This window comes from Musca autumnalis, unplaced genomic scaffold (genome assembly GCF_047663935.1).
Source record: "Musca autumnalis isolate F117 unplaced genomic scaffold, ASM4766393v1 scaffold_2, whole genome shotgun sequence".
In the NCBI taxonomy this organism is placed as follows: domain Eukaryota; kingdom Metazoa; phylum Arthropoda; class Insecta; order Diptera; family Muscidae; genus Musca; species Musca autumnalis.
The window spans coordinates 213,320,939-213,347,591 of record NW_027411755.1 but is presented as its reverse complement, the minus strand read 5'-3'; the positions used below and the strand labels follow the sequence as shown (position 1 = coordinate 213,347,591).

At 35.2% G+C, this 26,653-nt stretch overlaps 1 protein-coding gene across 14 annotated transcripts in view; it reads right to left on the bottom strand.

The window, feature by feature from the left end:
- LOC141395239 (CUGBP Elav-like family member 1-B) overlaps nt 1-26,653 on the bottom strand; it is a 569,810-nt gene that overhangs the window by 303,940 nt on the left and 239,217 nt on the right. The gene's annotated exons all lie outside the window — the stretch shown is intronic.

The following is a 26,653-nucleotide window of genomic DNA, read 5'->3' as shown; positions in this document are numbered from 1 at the left end:
CACTCAACTGGCTCAATTGCTTAATCAAAGCACTCCTCGTCCCGATAACATATCAGGACAATGGCAAAACAATGCCCACTCCATGCAAACAGACGCAAAATCAGTACTTGGATACCAGAGACCTCCACCAAGGAATCCATGGTATGACTATTAGTGTCGTGCTGCTACCGAAGAGAAAAATGCGGCATATGGGGCTACTTTACAATCAGTAGCAACGCGTAAAGAACGAGAGAGGTATCGGGAGAAAAGAAGAAACGTCTTTTCCGCAGGAAAAACAAAAAGATGGAAAAGCGGGGGTGTGAACAGATCGAGATGTACAGGAGACAGCATGAAGTCCGAAAATTCTACCAAAGAGTGAAACATCAAACTGATGGCTTTGGCACTGGCACATCCTCCTGTAGAGACCAGCAAGGTAATCTGGTAACTGATACAGATAGTGTGCCAAGGATATGGAAAGAGCATTTTTCCAAACTGTTGGTATCAAATAGTGGCGAAGTCGACGAAGATACCACAGATCCAATCCCAGAAGATGGTATTGAATGTATACCATCCGGCCAAGATGAGGTAAATACAGCAATAAACCGGCTGAAGAATACTAAGGCAGCAGGAGCCGATGGCCTACCAGCCGAGCTGTTTAAAACCGGAGGCGACACGCTGATAAGGTGTATGCATCAGCTAGTTAGCTCCATCTGGCAGGAAGAACGCGTACCCGACGATTGGAACCTCAGCATCCTGTGTCCCGTCCATAAGAAAGGAGATAAGACTTTATGCTCCAACTATAGGGGCATAAGTCTTCTCCCTATCGCCTACAAGATAGTGTCAGTGTGAACGACTAAAGCCCATGGTCAACGAAATAATTGGACCTTGCCAATGCAGCTTTAGACCTGGCAAGTTCACCATCGACCAAATATTTGCCCTGCGGCAAATCCTGGAGAAGACCAAAGAGATGCAGATCGACACCTACCACCTTTTTGTCGATTAAAAAGCAACCTTCGACAGCCCGCTACGTTCGAAGGTATTCAAAGCCATGTCTGAATTTGGTATCCCCGAAAAGCTCATTCGGTTTTGTAAAATGACTCTAGCTGACACAAGATCTTTAGTTTAAATAGGAAAGAACCTCACCGAAGAGTTTAGTACCAAAAGAGGTTTCAGGCAAGGAGACAGCCTTTCGTGTGATCTTTTCAACATCCTGCTAGAAAAGGTTATACGAGAGGCAAACTTCAAAATAAGTGGCAAAATCTACACCAATAGCCACATGTGGCTTGCTTATGCTGATGATATAGGCATCATGGAATGATCAGTAAAAGAAGTAACTGATACCTTTATAAAGGTCGAAGGAGAATCTGCTAAAGTGGGTCTGGCGGTAAACAGCGAGAAGACCAAGTTGATGGTGTCGACGCGCAATGCGTCCATTGAGCTCGGACCGACTGTGGAAGTTGGTTCCTATAATATTGAGGTAGTAAAAGACTTCGTCTACCTCGGCACCTCCGTAAACACAACAAACGACATCAGTTGTGAAATAAAAAGAGAAAGAATTATATTGGCCAACAGATGCTACTTTGGCTTAAGTAAGCAGTTTAAAAATAAAAGCCACATCTCGTCAAAAAAACGCTCTACAAAACACTGATACTACCTGTGCTGATGCATGGCTCCGAAGCCTGGGTACTTGCGAAAGCAGACAAGGCAGTGCTTGGTGTGTTTGAGAGAAAAATTCTTCGAAAGATCTACGGACCAATCTGCGTTGACGGTGAATATCGACGTCGCATAAACCACGAGCTGTATCTGCTATACAACGACATCAATATTGTTAAACGTATCGAGATGCAGCGATTGCGTTGACTAGGCCATATTATAAGAATGAGCGATGATGAACCCGCTAAAAAGGCGTATAAATACGGACCGCTTGGCGGTGCACGCAGAATTGGCAAGCCAAAGAATAGATGGCGCAAACAAGTAGATGATGAGATGAAAATGCGCGGTATTCCATAGTGCGAAGCAACAAATAGAGAGGAATGGAGATCTTTTGTTAGTTCGGCCTATGGAACAAATGTTCTGTAATGGGCCAGCTAAGTAAGTAAGTACAAATGATTATTCAATGCGTTACAACCGGAAAAGCAAACTTAATATGCCTCCATACTGTGGTGGAGGGTATAAAAAAAGGCGAACCGCCCCATGTTACCATAAGTCCAATAAGAGGACTCCTATCTTTTAACAGGTGTTCTATACATAGAAGATCTTTAAAAGGTCTTCTGTCCATCAAAGATCTTTACAGCTCTTCTACACATCGAAGACCTTAAACAGGTGTTCTGTACGTAGAAGACCTTTAAGAGGTCTTCTATACACAGAAGACCTTTAACAGGTCTTCCATACACAGAAGACCTTTAATAGGTGTTCTGTACATAGAAGACCTTTAATAGGTCTTCTTTACATTAAGGACCTTTAACAGATATTCTTTACATAGAAGACCTTTAACAGGTCTTCTGTACATAGAAGACTTTAAACAGGTCTTGTGTACATTTAATACCTTTAAAATGTTTTCTTACATAGAAGACCTCTAACATATCGTCTTTACATGAAAGACCTTTAACAGATCTTCTTTACATAGAATAATTTTAATAGAGCTTCTGTACATAGAAGACCTTTAGCAGGTCTTCTTTACATAGAACACTTTAACAGATTTTCTGTACATGAAGATCTTTAACAGGTCTTTTTTACATTAAAGACCTCTAACAGATATTCTTTAATAAGTGTTCTGTACGTAGAAGACCTTAAACAGGTCTTCTGTACATAGAAGATCTTTAACATATCTTCTATACATAGAAGATATTTAACAGGTCTTCTATACGAAGAAGACTTTTAACAGGTTTCTTTACATGAAAGACCTTTAACAGGTCTTCTTTACATGAAAGACCTCAAACAGATCATCTCTACTCGTACATAGTAGACCTTTAATATGTCTTCTGTACAGAGAAGACTTTAAAAAGTCTTCAGTGCATAGAATACCTTTAACATGTTTTCTTACATAGAAGACCTCTAGCAGATCGTCTTTACATGAAAGACCTCAAACAGGCCTTCTATATATAGAAGACTTTAACAGATCTTTATCTTTCTTTAACAGGTCTTCTTTACATAGAATAATTTTAATAGGTCTTCTGAACACCGACAACCTTTAATAGGTCTTCTGTATATAGAAGACCTTTAACAGGTCTTCTGTTACATGAAAGACCTCTAACAGATCTTCTTTAGTTCTTCTGTACATAGAAGACTTTAAACAGGTGCTCTGTACATAGAAGACCTTTCGCTGGTCTTCTTTACATAGAAGACCTTTATCAGATCTTCTGAACATAGAAGACCTTCAACAGGTCTTCTATACATAGAAGACCTTTAATAGGTCTTCTTTACATTAAAGACCTTTAACAGATATTCTTTACATAGAAGACCTTTAACAGGTCTTCTGTACATAGAAGACTTTAAACAGGTCTTGTGTACATTTAATACCTTTAAAATGTTTTTTTACATAGAAGACCTCTAACATATCGTCTTTACATGAAAGACCTCAAACAGGTCTTTTATACATAGAAGGCTTTAACATGTATTCTTTACATGAAAGACCTTTAACAGATCTTCTTTGCATAGAATAATTTTAATAAGTCTTCTGAACACAGAAGACTTTAAACATATCTTCTGTACATAGAAGACCTTAAATAGGTCTTCTGTACATAGAAGACCTTAAACAGGTCTTCTGTACATAGAACGCATTTAACAGGTCTTCTGTACATGAAATGTACTTAATCGGTCTTCTATAGATAAAATAGGTATTTTATACATGAGAGATTTTTTTCAGTTCATATGTACATAAAATACATGTAGCAGGTCTTTCATATGTAGAGGACTTTTACTATCCTCAGTCTTCAGACGGTCATATGTACATAGAAGACTTTCTACAGGATAGGCCGCTTCTAGTCCTTAACAGTTTTCTCTAGGTGGATGTGTGCTTACAGATTTTCTATAGTTAGAGATTTAAGATCTTTAATAGGTTTGCGATAACAATACTTGTAAAGGATTACTTTAGATAGAAGAGAGGTCTTCTATACAAAGGAGAATTTTAACAGGGTTTCTCCTCTAATTTAAAAAATTAAAGGATCGTCTATATATTTAGAGGGTCCCTGACAGATTACCATTAATAAAAATTTGATGAGATATGATCTTAATATGCATTGCCATACATTTGCTTCATATTGGCGCTGTAGGGGTTAGCAATCATATATGTATTTGTAAACATTTCATTCTCCTATACTTTGTTGTAATTTTCATTCATATTTTATTGAAAAAATGTTTTAGCTTTTGTTGCTGGTAAGTTCATTCTTTTCACCAAACTCATTTAAAAATCAAATGAAAATCATATTGAAATGATTATATGCACTCCAACCAAACTGAATACAAATTAAATCAATAAAGAGCAGACATGAACACATGAACAAAAACACTAAAAATGAAAAATAAAACAATTTCATATTCAGTTTAAATAGATCTTTCATATTTAAGTAATAAATACACAAATAGAACAAAAAATATGATGTTTGTGTTTTTGGGCAGCACAATAAAAATTGTTTATAAATTAATAATTATATGAACTAAAAATACATTCATACACACAAATGCACATAAACTTCGATGTGAGTGGTTTATCCCAGTGAAGCATTTTTGAACATGTCAATCTTGTGCTAAATATATAATACTTCAAAGCAAACACTGACTCATTTTGGTTATCACAATAGACTATTGTGATTCGAATGGATGAAAATTCATTGAGAAAAATGCTACTTAATTGTCCACTTAGACTTGTTGTCCGTTTTTATACTGCATCATTATTTAAACAATTTCCTTGAAATATTTTTACTTTTTCAAAATGGTCAGGCTTAATCACGTAGTCCTTGTTTTAATATTTTTACAGGTCTTTTTGTTTAAAATATCTTCTACATGTTCAATTTTTCTGACATTTAGTATTTTAAATGTGATTATTAAATTTTTTTCCAAAAATGTGTACTGGGTTATTCCTCAATGAAAATCATCTGTTGTTGAATGTTAACATCACAACGATACATCAAATCTCAACTGCTGACAGCTGAGGAAACACTTTTGTGTGATAGCATTCATCCATCTATGCATGTTCGTTCATTCATACGAACGCTTTTTACTTATAAGCGTATACGATTTTTATGACTATTTTAAATGATTTGTTTTGACCATTAGGAGAGAGATTGAACAAATGCATTTATTCTTTTAATGTGATTGTTGAAAGACATCAGTTAATATTTTAGTTTCAAAAAAGAATTCATTATTGATTTTATTAGACAATATCAAAACTTACCAACAATTTTTTTAGAGAAATAATGTAAAAGATTTGCTTACCTGAAAGTATACAAAAAAAAAATAAATAAATAATAATAATAATAATTTAATTATTAACAAGTTTGTCAAATATGTAAAGGTAAGCATATAGATTTTGCCAAGATAATGTTTTCGAACCAAGAAAGGGAACATTTTTTTGGTATCGAGAGGAATGACTCCTATCGAGAGGAGGACTCCCAAAATAAGACACACTTCCAAAATGGACTATGGACCGACGAATGGACCGATTCTTTTAGCTACCTCCCTCGCAAAACTTTTGAGATTTTAAACTAATCCATTTCTTTGTCGGCAAGTACATATTTCCAAAATTCTGAAGACCACATAAGTTTGTTATCGGAAAGCCGACTGATACTTTTTTACATGTTTTATATATCCTACACAAACATTTAGTGCATAATTAAACATTAACCAAACTTTGCACAGAAATCTAATAACGGGTCTGTTTAACTCTCTATTGTTTTTCAAAATTTGTTTATTTCAAATGAAACACAAATATACTTAAAATTTTGTATGTATGCCACCACAGTATAAAACTACAAAGAATATGTTACAACAAATTGATTGCATTAATGTACTGAGTGGTGTTTTCAACTTTAATGTACGTACATTAATACAAACATACAGTTAGTCAACTTAATTATTGCAAAACCAAAATTATTACAAAATTTGAAATAAAACATAATTTTATTGATAAAAATAAATATAATTTTTAATATTTTTGTTAACAATATAATTCTTACAGATGTTTATTAATATAATAAAATAAAAAACAGCTAAATTTCACTAAACATTTTCTTAAAATTAACAAAAATGAAAACTACTCATTATTTGCACTGTCAACTAAAGAATTGCAAAATTCACAACTTTTCAGTCTTTTACGGTAATTTTCGAAAAGTTGGTTCTAATATTTCGTATGCCCACCTTTGGCATCAAAAACAGCTTGTAAACGTATCTGAATTTAATAAATAAGTTTCGTAATGTCATATTCCAATGGTATTTTTTGCCATTCTTCTTTATTGCATTTTATTTAGTCCCCCAAGTTAGTGGGCGGCCTATTCCCGACTTTTTCCTTCAGGTGTACCCATGAATTGTCGATGGGGCTAATATCTAGACATTGGAACGGGGTGTAAATGACTTTGGTACAGTTGTATAACAACCAAGTCCTACATAAATTAGATTTATGCTTAGGGGCGTTGTCTTGGAAGTACTTACATTGCAATTTGTTTGAATTTTCAGGGCCAACAGCCGTAAATTTCTTGACGCTTTTGCTTAAATCATGTTTTGAAACATCCAAATAAACTTCCTCTATCATTGTTTCCTCCAAAATCTGGATGTTACCAACGTCACTGCTTGGCATACAACCCCATACCATAAATAACAGTTTTCAGAGCTATACGGTATGTATTAAATTTTTGTTTTCCATGGCTGTAAAGGGGTTTTCGCAATACTTTTTGAGACCCATTGTGATAGTACAGCATAATTTTATTCTCATCAGAAAATATAACGACATGCCGATACTAAAGATGGCGTGGAAAGTTGTCTGTAACAAGTCTCAATAGTTTCTATATATTGTACTGGGAGGGCAATGGTTTTTACCTAGTCACTCGTGATGAGTGCTTGTTATTATGTAGCACTTTTCTGACTTTTCCATGTGACACACTTAATCCAAAATCATTTTTAATTAAAAAAAATCAATTTTCTCGTGCTGCTTTGGGCTCTTTCGTCAATTTCTGTAATCATTCTCCTGTCAAAACGCGTGGTTACTATTTTGGGTCTGCCTTGTAACGCCTTCAGTTTGAGCCTGGCTTCTTTCTCGGTGCGGTAAATGATGTTGTATACACTTCTCAGCTTACGAGAGGTGACTTTAAGGATTTCTCTTTCGGATTTACAATTATTATAATTGGAATAGACCAAATTTAGCATATTTTCCAAAACCGTTTACCTGACTTTCTCTTTTTCGGAATATACTGTCTATGTTACACACACACAAATTTATTTATGCTCAAAAATTATGGATCTACATGTCCACATACCATAAAAGTCATAAAAATCCTTAATTGGAAAAAATCCCACGATTTTATTGCACATTCATTCATTTTGCAATTATTTAGTTGACATCACAAAAACCAGGTACCTATCCATTTTGCCCGTTGTTTTTGTTATTTCCGACCGATTTCTGCATTTATTGGCTTGATGTTGTCTTTAACAAGTAAATCAACAGATATTTACAAAAAGCCCAACATTATTGAAAGAATTACTTGTAGTAATTCCTAATTAAATATCTAAATTTTTAAAAAATCATCGTTTGCAATAATATAGTTGACTAACTGTATGTATTTTTCTAACATTCGCCATAGTTTCATAGGCCCGCATTTTCTAATGCACAATTAGAATACCCACCATGCCACCAACAATGAACTGCATAGAATATTACCCGACATGTAATGTAGTTTGCAGCGGCTTTGTATCACTGCGAATGTTTAATGTGGTTCTTTAATTATTCTTTGAATTTATACCGCCGAAACTACATTTTCATGTTGTGGAATTTGCACATTATCGATTAGTATCACAGAGAGAATGTGAATTTTAAAATGTTGTGTCTAGTTAAGTGGAAATATACATACATATATGTATACAAATAAAAATGTATGTGGACAATAGGATGGATTGGGAAAAGAGGAGATGGGATATGTAAAAAAATAGTATTGGAGTTTTTTAAAAGCCAAATAATCATGTTGTGAATGTTAAGTACTACTTTCAGATTCCCAAGCCACAATGTGTGGATTTTTAAGGAATTTGCATGGAAGCTTCCAAATGCTTTACTGTCATATTAAGAGGACGCATAACTATCATCATCACAAAAGTCATAAATGAGTAAGCCTGATCATAGTTCACAAACTACCACTACTCGTAGTGCAGGTCCGACTAGAAGAAATTAAAAACAAGTAAGAACGGCATTAAGTTCGGCCGAGCCGACCTTTTTTTACCCTCCACCACGAACTATATTGAAGGGAATAAGACAATTAGTTTCCTTTCGTTTACGAAAGTACTAAACTCTTCCTCTTATTGCAAGAGTAGTGTATCCCAAATGATAATACTCCCTTCAAAAGAGTTCATATGGTGCGTCATCGTAGTTCTTTCCAAAACACGGATCAATACTTACAATTTCCTTATTGAGCTTTTGAACTCCTGGCAATACATAATGTTAAATTACAGCAATCTCAGTTCGAAAGTTTGACTAAAAGACCCCTAAAATTGGGCAATTCCGAATAGACTTAAACCAGGAGAAGAGAGTTTGTTTGCCCAGTTAATTTTAATCTTCTTCTTCTATCTTTTGGGACCATAAAAGTAACAATTAACGTCCAATTCGTTAGAAAAATGTGACTAAAATCTTCAAAAAACCTTAAATGTTGGCTACGATTATATGCGGACTATAAAAAAACGTGAACCTATACTGTCTGGTTTTTGCAGGGGATGTTTTGTACATGTATAAATGTCTTGTACCTTTGGCGAAGACTAAATACCAAATTCCAGTTATTCCGTTTTTAATTTTTTTCAAAGACATTCAAAACGCCTGAAATCGAAGGTTACCGTCCTATGGGGGTTATGAAGATGTGGGCCACACATTTCTGGTGGAAAGTTGTATGCTACAACGAAGACTAAATAATTAAACACCAAATTTAAAACATTCGGTGGGATATTGGAGCCAAAATCTTCAAAATACGGAAAATTTGGAGGGACTTTTCTACCGGGGCTATATGAAGACGTGGATCAAACCGAACAATTTCATTTGGAAACTTGTATACCCCCAAGGAAGACCAAGTACCTAATTTCAGCGGTTTCGGTGGGATACTGAAGCCACAATATTCAAAATACATACCAAAAACATGAAGATGAGGACCTAATATGACAAATTTCAGGTGTAAAGTTTTATACCCCCAACAAAGTCTAAACACCAAATTTCAGCCATTTCGGCGGAATACTTAGGCCACAACAACCTACAACATACTGAAAATCGGGAGGTATTGTTCTATGGGGACTATATGAAGATGAGGACCTATACCGACAAATTTCAGGTGGAAAGTTTTATACCCCCAACGAAGACTAAATACCACATTTCAGGCATGCCCATAGGATATTGAGGACACAACATTAAAACAAGTAAAAAAGTATCAATTGGCTTTGCCGACAGAGATATACCCTCAGACTATGTGAATTAGAACTTTCATCTACGGACAGATCGAATGTATTTAGGGTCTTTTCAGAATTTACTTTTTGGACATATGAACTTGCCGACAAAAATGTGGATTAGGATTAAAGTGCAAAAGTTTTGCGGAGGAGGGAATGGACCGACATAGGGCATTACGGAAGTGCATCTTATTTTGAGAGTCATATCTTTTCGATAGATATCGCGCCCACTAGTTATTTCAGTGGGTTATCGTACACTACTATTGGACTACTATGCGAGGAAACATGGACTTGTCCACGGAAAACATAATATGGACATAATCACGACCACAAAGAACATCATCGGTATTAATTTCCAAAGGATCTCCGAACAGACCATACACTGCACTTAGAAACAAATTTTGAACTTTTGTGTGGGAGGTATCCTATAGAGAGGACCGATATGGACCATTTTAGAAGTAAAACTAAGTTTGGCGAAGACCAAATTTTTTAGCAAATCGGTTTATCAGTTCGAATCGAGTATTGTGCTCTCCAGCTAATACATATGGTGCCATAGGGGTTTTTACAACTTTCGAGCTGTTTTCCCAAGAAGTATGGACTTGCCACTGAAAAACCTTTTACCGTCGTAATTGAGACAGCGATTGCAAGTTGCTTCAACAGAAATAAAAGTTAGTCAAGAACAGGTCTTAAAGTGAACTTATCCGAAATTTTGTGTGGGAGGTACCCGAAGGAATGGGCAAATATAGTCCATATTCAAACCTGATCTATATCTGGTAGATATATAAGGATGCGTATAGTATGTACCATATCGGTCCGTCCCTTCAAGAGTTATCGTGCGCACAATTTTTCAGAACATTTTTGAACTTTTGTGGGGGAGGTACCTGAATGAGTGAACCGATATGGCTTATCTTCGAACTGAAACTAAGTTTGGACAAAATAATATAATTATTCCACAAACATCCCATACGGGACAAGGGAGACTTCTCTCATATCAATGAGGGACATACTGTTTATCGCCGAGTCCGAACGGCGTGAAATACTCAGGAAATGTCGCCAATATTACTGAGGGGTATTTTGCCACCGTTGAAAATTTTGATGTTGACTGACCGGGATCGCCAAATTTTGGATCGAATCAGCAGATACGTTCGAGAGTTATCTGGCACTCCAATCACTACACACGGTGTCAAGGATTTTTTGAACCTTTCAGGCTATTTTCTCAGGAAGTATGGACTTGCCCCTGATGAAACTTGTACCGTCGTATGGGGGGCAGTGAATGCAAATCAAAGCGATTCGAGAGCAAGTCCTAAACTGAACTTTTGCAAAATTTTGTGTGGAAGTTAGCCGAAGGCGTGGACCGATTGAGTCCATATTGGAACCTCATCTAAGTTTGGTAAAAATATCACGATGTGCAAAGTATGGACCAAGTCGGTTATTCCCTTCAAGGAGTGGACCGATATAAGCCATCTTCGAACTTAAACTAAGTTTGGACAAAATATTGCGATAGCCAACTTTTGAACCAAATCGGTTCATCCGTTCGAGAGTTATCGTGCGCACCAGCCAGACGGACGGACATTGCTAAATCGACTCCAAGTTGTCTGAAACACATTTCGTCCAAACATACTTGGGGTTTAAAACCATTATTTCGATGAGGAACATTTTACCCGTATGAAAGAGTATATACCCTCGTTAGCATAATTGCTGAGGGTATAAAAATAACGAAAATCGGGAGGTACCGTTCCATGAGGGCTATATAAAACGTAGACCGACAAATTTCATGTGGAGAGTTTTGTAGCGAAGACTACATACCAAATTTCAGCCATTCTAGAACCTTCAAAATGCCTAAAATCGGAAGGTACCGTTCTATGGACCGTTTTCAATATCGAACGTCCAAATTATAAAGATCTATCTTAAAAATTGCGAGCTGTACTTGAATTCAACAGACGGGCGGACGGACAGACGGACATGGTTATATCGACTTTGAAATAAGAGCCAAAAATCCTTCGAGGTCTACTCCCAGCAAAAATTCGGATCCGTTAGTCATTATGTAACCCATTACAAAGTAATGTAAACAAAATAACTACTTATATTACTCCTTACTAAGTTATGAGTGCGGTGGCACAGGACGTGTGTGTCCGATTACAAATCCGAGGGTTTTGTGTTTACCGCTCATCCTCGGCCGGATACTTTTTGTAAAAAAAAAACAAAGAACACTTGCTGGTGCACATGTAAGCGTTTAAACAATCCTTAATATTCGTAAGCGTGGTCTAGTATGTAGTGTGTTCGGCTACAAATCTGAAGTTCGCATGAGGGTTCTAAATAAAGGAAAAAAAAATATGAATTGCGTTGAAATTGAAAACAAATTCAACCTCAAATATTCTGAAAATAGAACATATGTTTTTTAGCTTATTTTTCAATTTCTAGTGGCCGTAGAATAACTAGTTATTCTAGTGGTCGTTTAATGTTAAAATAATGGCTTTTATATATAGTTACGACTACCAATGAGTAAAAACCCATTATTTAGTGTAGCTTGTTTGCTGGGCTAGCGTGTAAATTATTTTGTTGATAACTTTTTTTCGGTGCAACCTAATGTAACACAATACCACAATGAAATTTTCATTAGAATCTCAGAAATAACTCTTTCGATCTCCCTCATTGTAATTATTTTGTGGCAAATACAAAGAAATCGTTTGGAACAAATGATGACAATTGCACAACATGGAAGTTTTGAGTGCTTTTGTGGTAAATTGATCAAAAATTCAATCACATAATAGCAAACCTAGCAATGTATCATAATGAACCCCACCTAAATATTTTATACTAATTGAAAGGCTAAATCGCTTGTAACGATTTAACAATACATATAATAATCATATTGGATGTTATCAACAGCATTATAACACGGTTACCAATTTTAAAAGTTCAATGCAAAATGTCCTGTTATTGTGAGTCACAATTTGTGACATGTTATTAAAGTATCAAGTAAATATATTTTATTTTAATTCAATACGCACACACTCACATAAATAAAGATGCAAATGGCATAGAGCGTGTTGTCACTTGTGAAAATTTGTTTTGCAGACAATTTCATTTTTATTTTTTTATTATTATTTGCAGCAAATAAACAATTTTAACGATTGATTTAACCTGTCACCATTGTTAATTTGCAAATTAATAAAGTCATTAATTAAACATATCAAAAGTGTATGCAAACACTCACACATTGATGCCAACTGATGTATAGAATAAATACTTTATTCATGGTAAATACACAAACACTATGTGCGTGATTCCATATAAAAACGTATGATGTGAGGAGGGAAATATTCACCTAACACCTTGCATGCATGCATTACGAATGTGTGTTCGAATGCGTTTTTATACCTTCCATCCTAGTATGGAGGATATATTATGTGTTGTATTTTCGTTTGTAACGCATTGAAATAATCATTTTCGACCCCATAATGTATACATTCCTCATCAGGGTAAAATTCTAAGTCGTTCTAGCCATCTAGCGTTCAGAAAGATTCAGCTATATTTTTTTCAATAGGCGGCTAAAGTTCAGAGATTGGTTATATGGGCCCATATTTTGTCATAGCTCCCATATAATCGTACCTCCCGATTTCGGTATTTTTGAAGATTATATCTACATTGTTGACCGAACTATCTGCAATTTAACATTTGAGGTTCACAGTGGTCGCAAAACCTTGTCATCACTTTGATATAGCCCACATATAAAGATATCGGCCGATTGAAGACATTTTTAGATACATTTTCTGAACAATTATAGGCATTTGGGATATCCGTGGTCGAAAACTTCTCCACCTAAAATTGTTTATAAGAAAGAAAGCTAACTATTAAAATTTTTATACCCTACACCACACTGTAGTATTGGGTATTATGTGTTTGTGCGATTGCATGTAACATGCATAAAGAAACAATATAGACCCATAGTTCCTTTTGGGGATATACATAGAATCACTCAATGTGTAAAATTATATCGATGTCGGTTCAGATTTGGATATTGCTCATATGTGGATATATTTTACATATTCACAGTGGTGTAGGGTATCATATAGACGGCCCCTCCCGACTTTGATCCTTACTGGTTTTAGTTCAGATTATTTTTTATATTCTTGTTATTTTTGACGAGCTAAATGGGAGCTATAGATGAACTTAAGAGTCTTAATACTAACCAGGGTATATAAATTTTTATACGGACAAAATGTGCCTCCTCGAGATAATAGTTTTGGACCCCAAGTATGTTTGGACGAAATTCGATTCAAACCTTTTGAAGTCGATTTAGCAATATCCGTCCGTCTGTCTGGCTGGCTGGCTGGAGCGCACGATATCTCTCGAACGAATCTACCGATTGGTTCTAAAATTTGGCGTTCGTAATATTTTGTCCCAACAAAGTTTAAGTTCAAATATGGCCATATCTGTCCACTCCTTATGGTACCTCGCACACAAAAGTACAAAAGTTTTCGCTAAAATATACTTTACACACCGTAATATTTCCGCGAAACGTAGACATCGGCCCACTCCTTCGGGCACCTCCCACACAAAATTTCGAAAAATTGCAATTTAAGAACTGTTCTTGAATCGCTTTGATTTTTGTTGTAACAACTTGTATTCGCTGCCTCCATTACGAACCCAACTGTTTTTTCAGGGGTAAGTCCCCTATGGCACCATGTGTAGTGGTTGGAGCGCACGATAACTTTCGTTAATCCGTTCGAATTGGCCCAAAATTTGAACTTCGTAATATTTTGTCTAAACTTAGTTTAGGTTCGCAGAATAGCTCTCGAAAGTAACCGAGTTGGTCCATACTTTGCACATCGTAATATTTGTGCGAATCTTACATAATGTTCGAATATGAACTATATCGATCCACTCCTTAGGGTACCAACCCAATTTTTATTCACTGCCCCTCTTTAAGACGGTACAAGTTTTTTCAGGGGTAAGTCCATATTTCGTTAAAATTTCATTTTCATTAAAATGGTGTGCACGATAACTCTCGAAGGCAGTAACCGGGTTGGTCCATACTTTACACAAGGTAATATTTTTGCGATTCTTAGGTAATGTTCGAATATGGACTATAACGATCCACGCCTTAAGGATACTTAGCCCACAAAGATATAGACGAAGTAAAGGAAATTGTTATGGACAATGCGGTTGTATAAGTGAGATACTTTGTCCCTCAACTTTAACTGCTCGATTAATCACGGATGCTGAATGGCGCAGTGGTATTTCCTCTACAACTCCCAGCGGCAATCCGGGCAGCGGTTGTTGCCGGTTTGCTCACTTTGTTACTTTCACTTTAATCATCGACTGGACAATACCCAGCAAAAATACTCATTATAAAACCCCTTCTAACCCATTATTTTAACAAGGTCATTTCGCGCGAAATATGTAGTTATTTATGGCCACGTAAATATGTATGTAGTTAAATAAGTAGTTTTTTGGTCGCACTAGTGTATATGTATATATATTGACCAGAATTAGAATATTTTATAAAAATACAAATACAAAATACACTGTTGATTAAATTTATATCCTTGTTTCATTGGTTTACAGAAAGAGGGTGGGCTTGGATTCTGAAAGCGCAGCAAAATACCGAGATATAGTGAAGTTCAATATCACCGATAAAAACTTAAACACTTCCATGGTAACTAACACCACTTGTATGTTTGGTGAAATGTTTAGACCTCCTTTCGAGTTAATAATTTTCCTATAAAATTTCTGCCAACCCATTCACAGTATTCACAATGTCCACAATATCACACATGCTAAATATTTCCCTCTATTATTATAAGCGACAATGTTTGATGCACTTTAAATGACATCCGTGCAAATGTATTTGTTGTTGTTAGCCTGTTGTGCTTTCTTCTATAGTACAAACAGACGCCAAAGCCTAACAAACCGTCACTCTCACATTACGAAAATAATAAATATTATTGTAAACGTAAGCATTTGCAGTTAATTTATGCTTTATTATGCGTAGAATCCGATTACAACGAAAAAGCAAACATAAAAGCTGAATTGATTATAGGCAGAGGAATGCTTATGCATAACAACACATTGGTTGCATGTGAAATAGAGGATATTATTAAATTCTACGTTAAATTGTGACCAATGCCCCAGCTGCGATGTCATATATAAATAACTATTTTGTAATGAGGGACTTAAATTAGGAAGATGAGTTAAAGTGAGTTTTTATATACTATGTGTTCTGTTCTGTTTGTGCTACAGAAAAAACCGTTACTCACATATTACGAAAAAACGGGTGTATGCTTATATTTCCTGATGTTAATAAATAATACCAGTATATGTATATTGATAAGCTAGAGAGCCTCTTTATGAACGAGTTGAATGGGGTATTAAAAAGCGAACTGAAGGGAGTCTTTATGGAGAACAAAAATAGTCTTTTCAGCAAAATTGATACTGCTATTTATATGATATATGATGTAAATAGACATTTCATTAAAGAACCCTTGCCAACGCAGGATATACGGTTGTATCTTTAATAAGGAGAGATATATGTAGGTTTACTGAATATTACTGAAAGTACTTCGTTTTCAATATAGAGTGAATATGCATCGATATTCTAATACAATCTTTCTGTATTCCCAAGTTTTACACGATGGTTCTATTCAAATGAACCAAATTTTTTACTTTATTTGGTTTTCCTTGCATAATTCTTATACAAATTGGATTTGAATGCAAATGAATGACTATGTTTACTCCAAACGCATGAAGCAAATTATAATAAAACCTAAAAACGTCATATCTTGCATAATTTGAAAAAAAAATGGAGGTTGAAATCAAATTTGCAGGGGGGTTCTATTCAAGTGAGCGGCAGCGTATATACCTAAAATGCAAGGATTCCATAATATCTTAACACGAATATTTTGAAAAAAAAAAAAATAGAAATGTAAACTTTAAAAACGCCGATATACGTGTCTCATATTTTAGCTCTACCTTCATAATCTACTCACTTTCCTTGTCATTTTTTTGTTGTCGCACAGTATTATTTACAGGCGAAATTCAGGGGGTTGGTATAGACGAACTGAAGGGAATCTTTATAGACAAGACGAATGCAGTATTTAGTCAAGATGAAAGGAGTGTTTATAGATGAGCTGAAGGAAGTCTTTGTAGACGAGTTGAAGGGAGCCCATATAGTTGAGCTGAAGGGCGTATTTATAGATGTTCTGAATGGCGTCTCGAGACGAGCTTAAAGGAGTCTTTAAAGACGAGCTGAAGCAAGTCTTTATATACCAGCTAAATTGAGTTTTTATAAACGAGCAAAAAGCAGTTTCATTCAAGAAGGAAAAGTTTGAGAAACTCATGACAAGTTCAACCTTGATCAAGTCTTCAGACCCCGAATTGGACAGTAAGAACACACTTGGTCCACAAGAAGGAGTGAATTGAGCTATATCATTGCAAAGCTTACGTCCACCAAAAGCAATGGCACAATGAAGCAAAATAAATGCCAGTAAGAACGGCGTTGAGTTCGATCGACCAGAACTTTTTATAACCTCCACCATCAATCTATTGAAGGAAATATGAACAGTTAGCAACTACTAAGCTCTTCATCTATGTTGAGTCTAATTCCTTCTTCTTCATCTTCTTTATTTGCGTATCCGTTATTCGGATATAAAGCGATCATACAATAGTATACATTACATTTATATATATCATATGTACATGTTATGTTATTTTATGAAATTATAAACAGCTCTCGATTTTTAGCAGCATGTAGCAGATTTGTTTCATCTCTGTATCCTGTCCACTCTTGGATGTTACTTAGCCAGTATATCTCTCTTCTGCCTCTTGGTCGTTGTCCTTCTATGTTGCATTTAATAATGCATTGTATAAATCTGTATTTGTCATTTCTCATCAGGTGTCCAAGGTATGCGATTTTTCTCGATTTGACCGTGTGTAAGAGTTGCCTGTCGACATGCATTCGTATGAGAACTTCTTGGTTTGAAATGTGCGATGTATAGGGTATCTTAAGTATTCTTCTATAGACCCACATTTCAAATGCTTCAATTCTTTTTTGATCTGCACTTTTGATGGTCCAAGTTTCTACGGCATATAATAGTATAGACCAAATATAACATTTGACGAATCGTATCTTGGTTGCGAGACTTAATTCGTGATTTGTAAGTGTTTTTTTGTAATTAAAAAAGGCGTTTCTGGCCATCTCCACTCGGCGCTTTATTTCGTTTGAAATATTCCATTGGTCAGGGACGTACGCAGGGGGGGGGGCACTGGGGGCCCGTGCCCCCCCCGAAATGGTTTGGTCGACTACAATTTTTTGAGCTACTTTAACAAATTATTACGATTTTTTCTCTAAAATAATTTTTGTTTTTAAAATTTCAAATGAAAACTGATATTGTTCTGAAGGTTCTGTACTGAAAATGTACTTTGTCATCAAGTTGTCTAAGAAATATTTAAATTTTTTTGATAATATCTGCTATAAATAGCGTGCCCATCTGAATTTTTTCCTGTCAGTAACAAATTTGTAGCTGAAAACAACCGTAAACGAAATTAATGCTCAAACTTTCGTTATATGGTATTGTATTAAAATCTGCTGTTATTTGTATTGTATATTACGGTGCTCTTGAACCAGCTTTAAATGAAAGAAGCTTAGATGAGAAAATCGAAAAACAAAAAATTGCATTTTTAGGATTTTTTAGTTTTTGACGGTTTTGCTGGGAAACCACAAGGCCCATCAAAATGGAACTAAAGAAAATGTTGTAGCAGTGAAAATTATCTACAATATTGTTCTTCTATGATATTTTCGTAGTTTTTACCATTTCTGAGATATAGAAGTTCAACTTTGGACAACTCACTGACTGTATCGTCGCCTTATAAAACAATGTCAGGACTACAATTTCGCAACTTTAACTTATATATCTCAAAAATGGTACAACCGAGTAAAAAAATTACGAATTCCAATCTTGTAAAGATTTTTCACAGCTACACGGTTTTCTGTAGTCCCATTTCGACAAGACTTACTGTTTTGAAGCAAATCGTGAAAACCTAACAAAAAAAAACCTAAAAATGTGACCTGAACTTCTATATCTCAACAAGTAAAAAAGTATCAGTCGGCTTGGCCGACAGAGATATACCCTCAGCCTATGTGAATTGAAAATTTCATCTACTGACAGCTGGAATGTATTTAAGCTGTTTTCTGAATTTTATGGCCCCGTTAAAAGGATATCGTGCATACCATTTTAGTGACATTCTATAAATATTGGGGGAAGTACCGGAAGTTGTGGACCGGTATTGCCCATCTTCGAACTGAAACTAAGCTTGGACAAAATATGACGAATGCCAAATTTTTGACCAAATCGGCAGATCAGTTCGAGAGTGATCTTGCGCTCCAACCACTACACACGGTGTCATAGGTGTTTTTTTGCACCTTTCAGGCTATTTTCTCAAGAAGTATGGACATGCCCCTGATGAAACTGGTACCGACGTATGGGGCAAATCTTGAGCAAAGTCCATTCCGATTTTTTCGAGACCTAGAGTACGTTCGAATATGGATTATATCGATTCACTCCTTCAAATACCTTCAACACAAAATTTCAATTACCCCATTTGACGGAAACATCCTAAAATTACGTACGTAAGTGATATCAAATTCTGAAACTTCTTGGCTTTACAATTTATAGAAAAAAATTGGCTATGTAGCCCGTATTCGATCTGTTTATATATAAAAGTCTCTACTTACACAGGCTGAGGGTATATCTCTGTAGGCAAACCCGACTGTAACTTTTTACTTGTTTTCCAGAAAGCAAAAGTTATGCATTTTCATAAGTTTGTCTCCGCTGTGCCGACAGGAGTGATTGGTCGTTGGAAAGTTTTTAAGGTCATCGAGTCCATAAACATCTAGTCGTACAATTAAGATAGAAATAAGCGGGAACAACAACCATTGATGTATCAGATGGAGTTTTTTGTCTTATACTATTTTTTCAGGATTTAGCTAGAATGTTGCAGAGCGTTTTTAGAGATATTTTTCGACCATGTGTTAGCGTAGTCTCAAACAGTACTGCGAGTTGGATTCGGAGTCTATGAGTCGTAGATTGCATCGCCCGGTTCCTGATATTTTTTTTCTTCTTTTTTTAATGTAATTTTCTGAATTATTAGTTGGCTTTTACGGACTCTATCACTTCTGGTAAAATAGTAACGTTTTGGTGTTTTTATGCACTAAAGAATATTATTTTCTTACAATAATACAAAACCTTTTTAATGGCACTGAACTTAGGGTGTGATAAAGAAGAAGCGGCGTTATGTACAGATCGAACTGTTTATATCCTCCAAACAATGTATATATCTATTCGAAATATTCGCGAATGCAATCCCTGCGTTCGAACGTGGATCTATTTTCACCACTTTTTGCATGGAAGTTCTCCCAACAAAATGATTTCCAAAATCCATATTACTGACGATATTTTTAAAAACTATGCTAATAGCCTCGAATATAGAACATGTTTCGAAAGCTATTCGCTGCGGGATTTAGAACCCAAAATGCCAAATAAGAGCTAATGTGGTTGAAAATTCTGGGATACACCAAAACGTACATCTATATGGGTAATATTATTTTGAAAGATTTTTTAGTTATTGCTTCATTTCTGTTGGAGAATTTGGTTAAAAACTTTTGTAAGGAGACTATGCCCAACGTGGTCTGATATGGTTCATCCAAGGACTAATATATTATAATCACTTCCAAATTTCAATCTTGTATCTAAAATATTGTGATCTCTCTCTTTTGAATGTATATACTTTGTGGCAATATTGAATATACATAAAATCAATTAAAACCCCTTTAAAATAGCTTTACGTAACGATACACAACATTTTTAATTTTCATGATTTTTGGTCAAGTTGGGCCCCCCCCGAAATGAAATCCTGCGTACGTCCCTGCCATTGGTCGTTAATTGAAACGCCAAGGTATTTAAAAGTTTTTACACGTTCGACAAGTTCATCTTTAATACTCAGTGACGTTTCATAACCTGCATCTTTCCGACTAACAATCATGTATTTTGTCTTTTTTGTATTTATTTTGAGGCCATATGTTTCACTTACGTACGTGAGCTTGTCTAGAAGCTGTTGTAGCCCAGATATACTGCCGGCAATAATTGTGGTATCATCAGCGTACCGTATGTTATTTATAATTTTACCCTGAACTCTTATTCCAATTCGTTCTCCTTCGATTGACTCATGAAATATTTTTTGGGAATATATATTAAAGAGGAGCGGTGATAGTATGCACCCTTGTCGGACTCCTTTTGATATGGGAATGTCGTCAGTCAGTTCACCATTTATTTCGATTCTTGCAGTTTGGTTCCAATATAGATTCTGTATGCACCTAATTTCGTTTTCTTCTATTCCTATTTCCCTCAGTATATTAATCAATTTGTCGTGTTGGACGGTATCAAATGCCTTTTCATAATCGATAAAGCATATATAAACATCTTTGTGGACGTCTCTGCATTTCTGTACAAGTAATTGGATGGATAGTAGGGCTTCTCTGGTACCCATACCTTCCTTGAAGCCGAATTGGGACTCTCCCATAACTCTTTCACATTTGGAGTAAATTCGTTTGTGAATTATTCTTAGGAAAATTTTTAATATGTGACACATAAGGCTTATAAGCCTGTAGTCACAACACTTTTTTGCATTAGATTTTTTTGGTATTGCAATAAAAGTAGACTTCAACCAATCGTTTGGATATTGGCCAGTACCATACACATGATTAAAAAGTCGTGTAATGAGTGAGATGTTGTTTCCATCAATTAATTTTAAGATTTCGGAAGGAATTTCGTCGGGTCCTGTTGATTTTTTATCTTTTATCGATTGAATCGCATATTCTACTTCGGCTGTAGTGATTGGGTTTCCCGTTATATAATTAATTAATTCCTTGGAGGAGAATAATATTTTAACTGATGATAATCACTTTATACTAAAAACGTTCTGTGTGGAGAATTTCTACCCACCGTGAGTGCGGTTTTATGGGGGTTATATGAATACCTATACCCATAATTTTTTGGTGGAAAGTTTTATACCCCAAATGAAGACTAAATACCAAATTTCAGCCATTTCGGTGAGATATTAGGGCTAAAACCTTGAAATTTCCGAAAATCGGGAGGTACTGTTCTATGCGGGCTGTATGAAGACGTTGACCTATACCCTACACTAAAAACCAAATTTCAGCCCTTTTCGGTGGGATATTGGGAACACAACCTTAAAAATGTCGAAAATCTGGAGGTACCGTTCTATGGGGGCTATATAAAGACGTTGGCTTATAACCACAAAACTTTATTCACCCAACGACGACTAAATACAAGATTTCAGCCATTTCGTTGGGATCTTGGGGCTAAAACCTTGAAAATACCGAAAATCCGGAGGTATCTTTCAATGGGGGCTATATAAAGACGTGGACCTATACCGACAAATTTCACTAAAACCAAATTTCAGCCATTTCCGTGGAATATTGAGGACACAAACTTCAAAATACGGAAAATGGGAGGAACTGTTGTATGGGGGGTATATGAAGACGTAGTCCTATACCGACAAATTTCAGATGGAAAGTCGTGTACACCCAACGAAGACCAAATAACAAATTTCAGCCATTTCGGTGTTATAATGAGGCTTAATGCTTCAAAAGCCCGAAAATCGGGAAGGTACCGCAAAACGTGGACCAATATAGGCCATTTTTAATACCAAACATATTTAGGAGTAATACAAACTTCTACACCTAATTAAAAAGTTCTATCTCAAAAAGTTAGAACTGTATCTTGATTTCAACAGATGGACTGACGGACATGGTTATATATATACACTTTATAGAGTCTCCGACGAATATGTGTTACGATGTGTTAAAAACGGAATGACAAATTTAATAATACCCTCCATATTCCCCGGCCAGGCAACATCAAACAATTTTCAACGGTGGCATAATACCCCTCAGTAATGTTGCCGTCATTTCCTGAGTATTTCGGCCATGTAAAAGTTCTCTACAAATTATGTCTAAGACACGCCGTTCGGACTTGGCGACAAACAGTAGGTACCATATCATTGAGCTAGTATGAATTGGGGGTGCACTCATTGATATGAGAGATGTCTTCTCCCTTGTTCTTTATAGGATGTCTGTGTAACTATTATTATATATGATGCTTTCCTGTATCCACTGCTGTCGGCTGAGTCCGTGTACTTTCGGAATAACCACGTATCGGTGAACTGGTAAATGTGGACACAGTGTCTTCCATTGCCCTCTTTCGGTTGGATGGGTGGATGGTTTTGGAACCAACAGGTTTGCCACAGGAGTAAACAGTTATCCTTTAGGTATATCCATTTACCTTTTCTCGTTATGTTTTTTGCGCCGCTTACTCTCCCTGAAGTTTTGTTACTTGTACACAAACGCAAGGAAACCTTGGAAGACAGAGATTCAAGCTGGTGAGGAAAACTTTCTCTTCATACATAAATGTTGTGACATTTCATAAAGTTTCTTCGTAAAAAAGTCTTCAAAATAAAATCCAATAAAAATTTCCTCATGTGCTCTTTAATTAAAACTGAGCGCAATTTTTTACTCTCAGCCTTATGGCTACTGAGGTTGGCAAAGTGCTCCAAACTTTGTACAGCTTAATATTTCTTTCAAATTTAGTTTAGTTCAAATATGGGCTATGTATGACCATGATTTGTTTATTATTTTTACATAACGGTACCTTGCAGGTTTCGTTTATTTAATAGGATTTACATAGACAATAATCTCCTTATAAAACGATGTTGACATATGTAGGTCCATTTTTTGGGACAGGCCCCATACAAAGGCACTTTCCCATGTGATATTTGTAGCAACATTTTCTAACGGAATCAACCAAAGTATGGATTTTTATAGTACTTTTTGGTAGTCGTAAATACTTAGGAAACACACTACTAACCCATTGTTTAAATAACCAGTTGTCTTAATAAGTAGTTATTCACTGGCCACTAGAAGTTAAATAATAAGCTAAAAAAGCATATGTTCTACTTTTAGAACTTTTGAGGTGAATTATGTTTTCAATTTCAACACACTCCTATCGTTTTTTATATTTAGGGGTAGTTTACACTATATGTAAATGTCATATGACACGAAATAAAAACATTCCATATCTACCCACGCAGGCAATGTGGAGACGTAATTTTATTACATTTTTGCTGGTGTGGACGCACAAAGTAAATGGCGTAAGGAAAATCCCCAATATTGCACATATTAGCGATTATATAATGATGGAAAATTTCATGTCATATGACATTTACATATAGTGTAAACTACCCCTTAGTTTGTTTTTGTCATTTGTAATTTTTACACATATTTTATATATGTATTTTACAAACAAAACATCAAATTTTGTCCTTTGGGCTCCCGAAATGGTGCTGAGATGCATTTCTGATTACGTCCCTGCTATAAAGTATATATACGAGGTCTGCACGAAAACTATTTGAAATTTATTTTTTTTGGACAGTTTGACAGCTTTTAGCCTATACATACTCAGTGCAGTTTGTCATACGAACTTGTGTTGTGTTGTTTACAGTGACTTGAAAAAATCACTTGGCAAAAAATGGAATTTACTTGTGTATATTTACGTCCAATAATGTTTCACAACTCATCCATCAAACTAAATCTTTGTATGTTGATAAAGGGCCATCCTATAGCACTATGAAAAACTGGTTGTCAGACAACAGCCCAAAAACGATTGTCGCAAGGGTCGACAAAATCGGCCGTTGTGCCGACAAAAAAAACGGATAAAGCAAGATCGCCATGTTATATACCGTGAGATAGAGACATCCTTGGGCAATTCTTCCACCAACTAACATTTGATAATACATGAACACCTGGCCATAAAACAAGGATTTTTCTCGTTAGATCCAGCAAAATTGAACAATCGCTCAAAAAGAGGCTTGCTTTTATAATTTTCTTTATTATAATTTATAATTATAATAAACATTTTTAAATAAAATAAATAAATGATAGTATTCTTTTTGTTTTTTTTTTGTACTGTCCTATCAGAATGAACGGCTGGCCTTTTTCATTTGTTTTTCCAAAATTAGGTTAAATACTTTGTTAAATCTTCATCTGTAGCTGTCATTTGAATAGGTGATGCATTTTACGCCTAAGAACCATTTCACTCTGTCTTTGATTTGGAGTTTTGCCCGTTTTTGTATGTTCTGCATTTTAACAAACGACTCGAACAAAATGGGATTGAATTGTTAGAATAGCTGGCATACTATCAAATGTCACCGCGTAAAAAGACAACCAAAGAGAATGTATGTTGGCTTGAATATATATTTTTTTCTTTTTTCTGTTCAACTCAACAGAAAAGATAAATATATGCATGCCGTCTACATAAACACCTAGTGAAATGTTTCTGATAAGAGAACACATTTTAGTGTTTTGTGACGTAAAAAGTATAAATTGTCTTACTTTTTAACATTGTGGAAAATTCCTTTAATCAGAACATTGGTGTCTTTTTTATTGGGATAGCTGTTGCAATTTTGTTTTGTTTTTTTTTTTTAAGTAGTCTGACTTAATCTCATTGTCCTCGCCACAGACTCTCATCAATTCCCTTGTTTTTTGTTTGTGGATATTCTCCACCGAAGTTTTTATTAAAAAAACATTTTCAACAAAAAAATGTTATACCCAAATATCAATCGTCGGCTCGAAATGGAATTAAGCCAGACCGTTTTAAAAACCTTAATGCGCCTTATTTTTCTAGATAAGCGTGTTTTAAGTTATATATTTTCGGATTTTTGTAATCCGAAAAAAACTGTTGCCTGGGCATACGACATGTTACATATGGTAGACTACACAGGGTATCAATGCAAGTATGAATGTCTGCCAAGTAGGAGATAGGCAAAATTAATAGTCAAATAGACGCATGAATATAAAAATACCAATGCAGTGCATTTTATCCATCCACTGGTGGGGATGAAACATAAAGGGAGAAGTGTTAACGCAAACAAAAAGAATTAAAGTTTAATGTGAAAATAATTGTACGCTATACTTTTCACATATAGAAACGTAATATCATGAGACCGGGGTATTTTTAAATGAAGGTCTACATATGCATATCTTGGATTCTATCTTAGTGAAATAACAAGCGACTCTCAGTTTTGTACCGAATTTATTTTAATAGGGTTTTAAAGACCAAACTTCTTATACTTTCCTAATTTTACGGATTTTGTTTAACTATTTTTATTAGGGTTCAGACTTTTTTACAACCTCGTATCCCTGAATGATATATTGATGAGTTTTTACCTAAGATTGCATAAAATATTATTTATAAAGTGATTCTATGAAAAAAGCTTCCGCACAAAGAGCTTTTAAAGTTTTTATTTTTCAGAACTTTTGACAATTTGTTGAAGACATTGTAAGCAGATATTTAACGAAAAAAAAGGTATAGGGGCATATGAAATAACCAAAATGACATAACCGTTTGTTTCTCACTAATTTTATAAACGTATCATAACATACATATATATCATATCATATTATATAAACTTATTTCATATATCATAACAAATAAAATTGGTTTGTGCGGGACCTTTTTTAAAATTTAAATGTAATATAATAGGGAAAAGGCCATTCATTCGTGCAACAGGAAATATTTTTTGAGAAAAAATTTTTTCTTCATTTCATAGAATTTTTTTCTTCGAACGTTCCCAAGGCCACACTTACCCGCCCCTGCCGACCGAGAATTTTTTCAAAAAATGTCTTTTTTTTAAAGTGGTTTGTGCGGAACCTTTTTTATAATAAAATGGAATGAATGTTATTTTAGGTATTAATAGGCAAAAAAAAATCAAAAAGTTATAACCCTAATTTTTATATTTCGGCCTACGTGAAAATGACAATTGTAGGGTGTTTACGTTTTCTTCATTTCTCCGCCATGTCATATGTACGTAGCATATATTTAATACACTCTCATAGGATACACTTACATATGTATGTGGATATATGTACGTATATTTTTCGACAAAAAACTATGTTCGCATTCATGCATATTCAAGC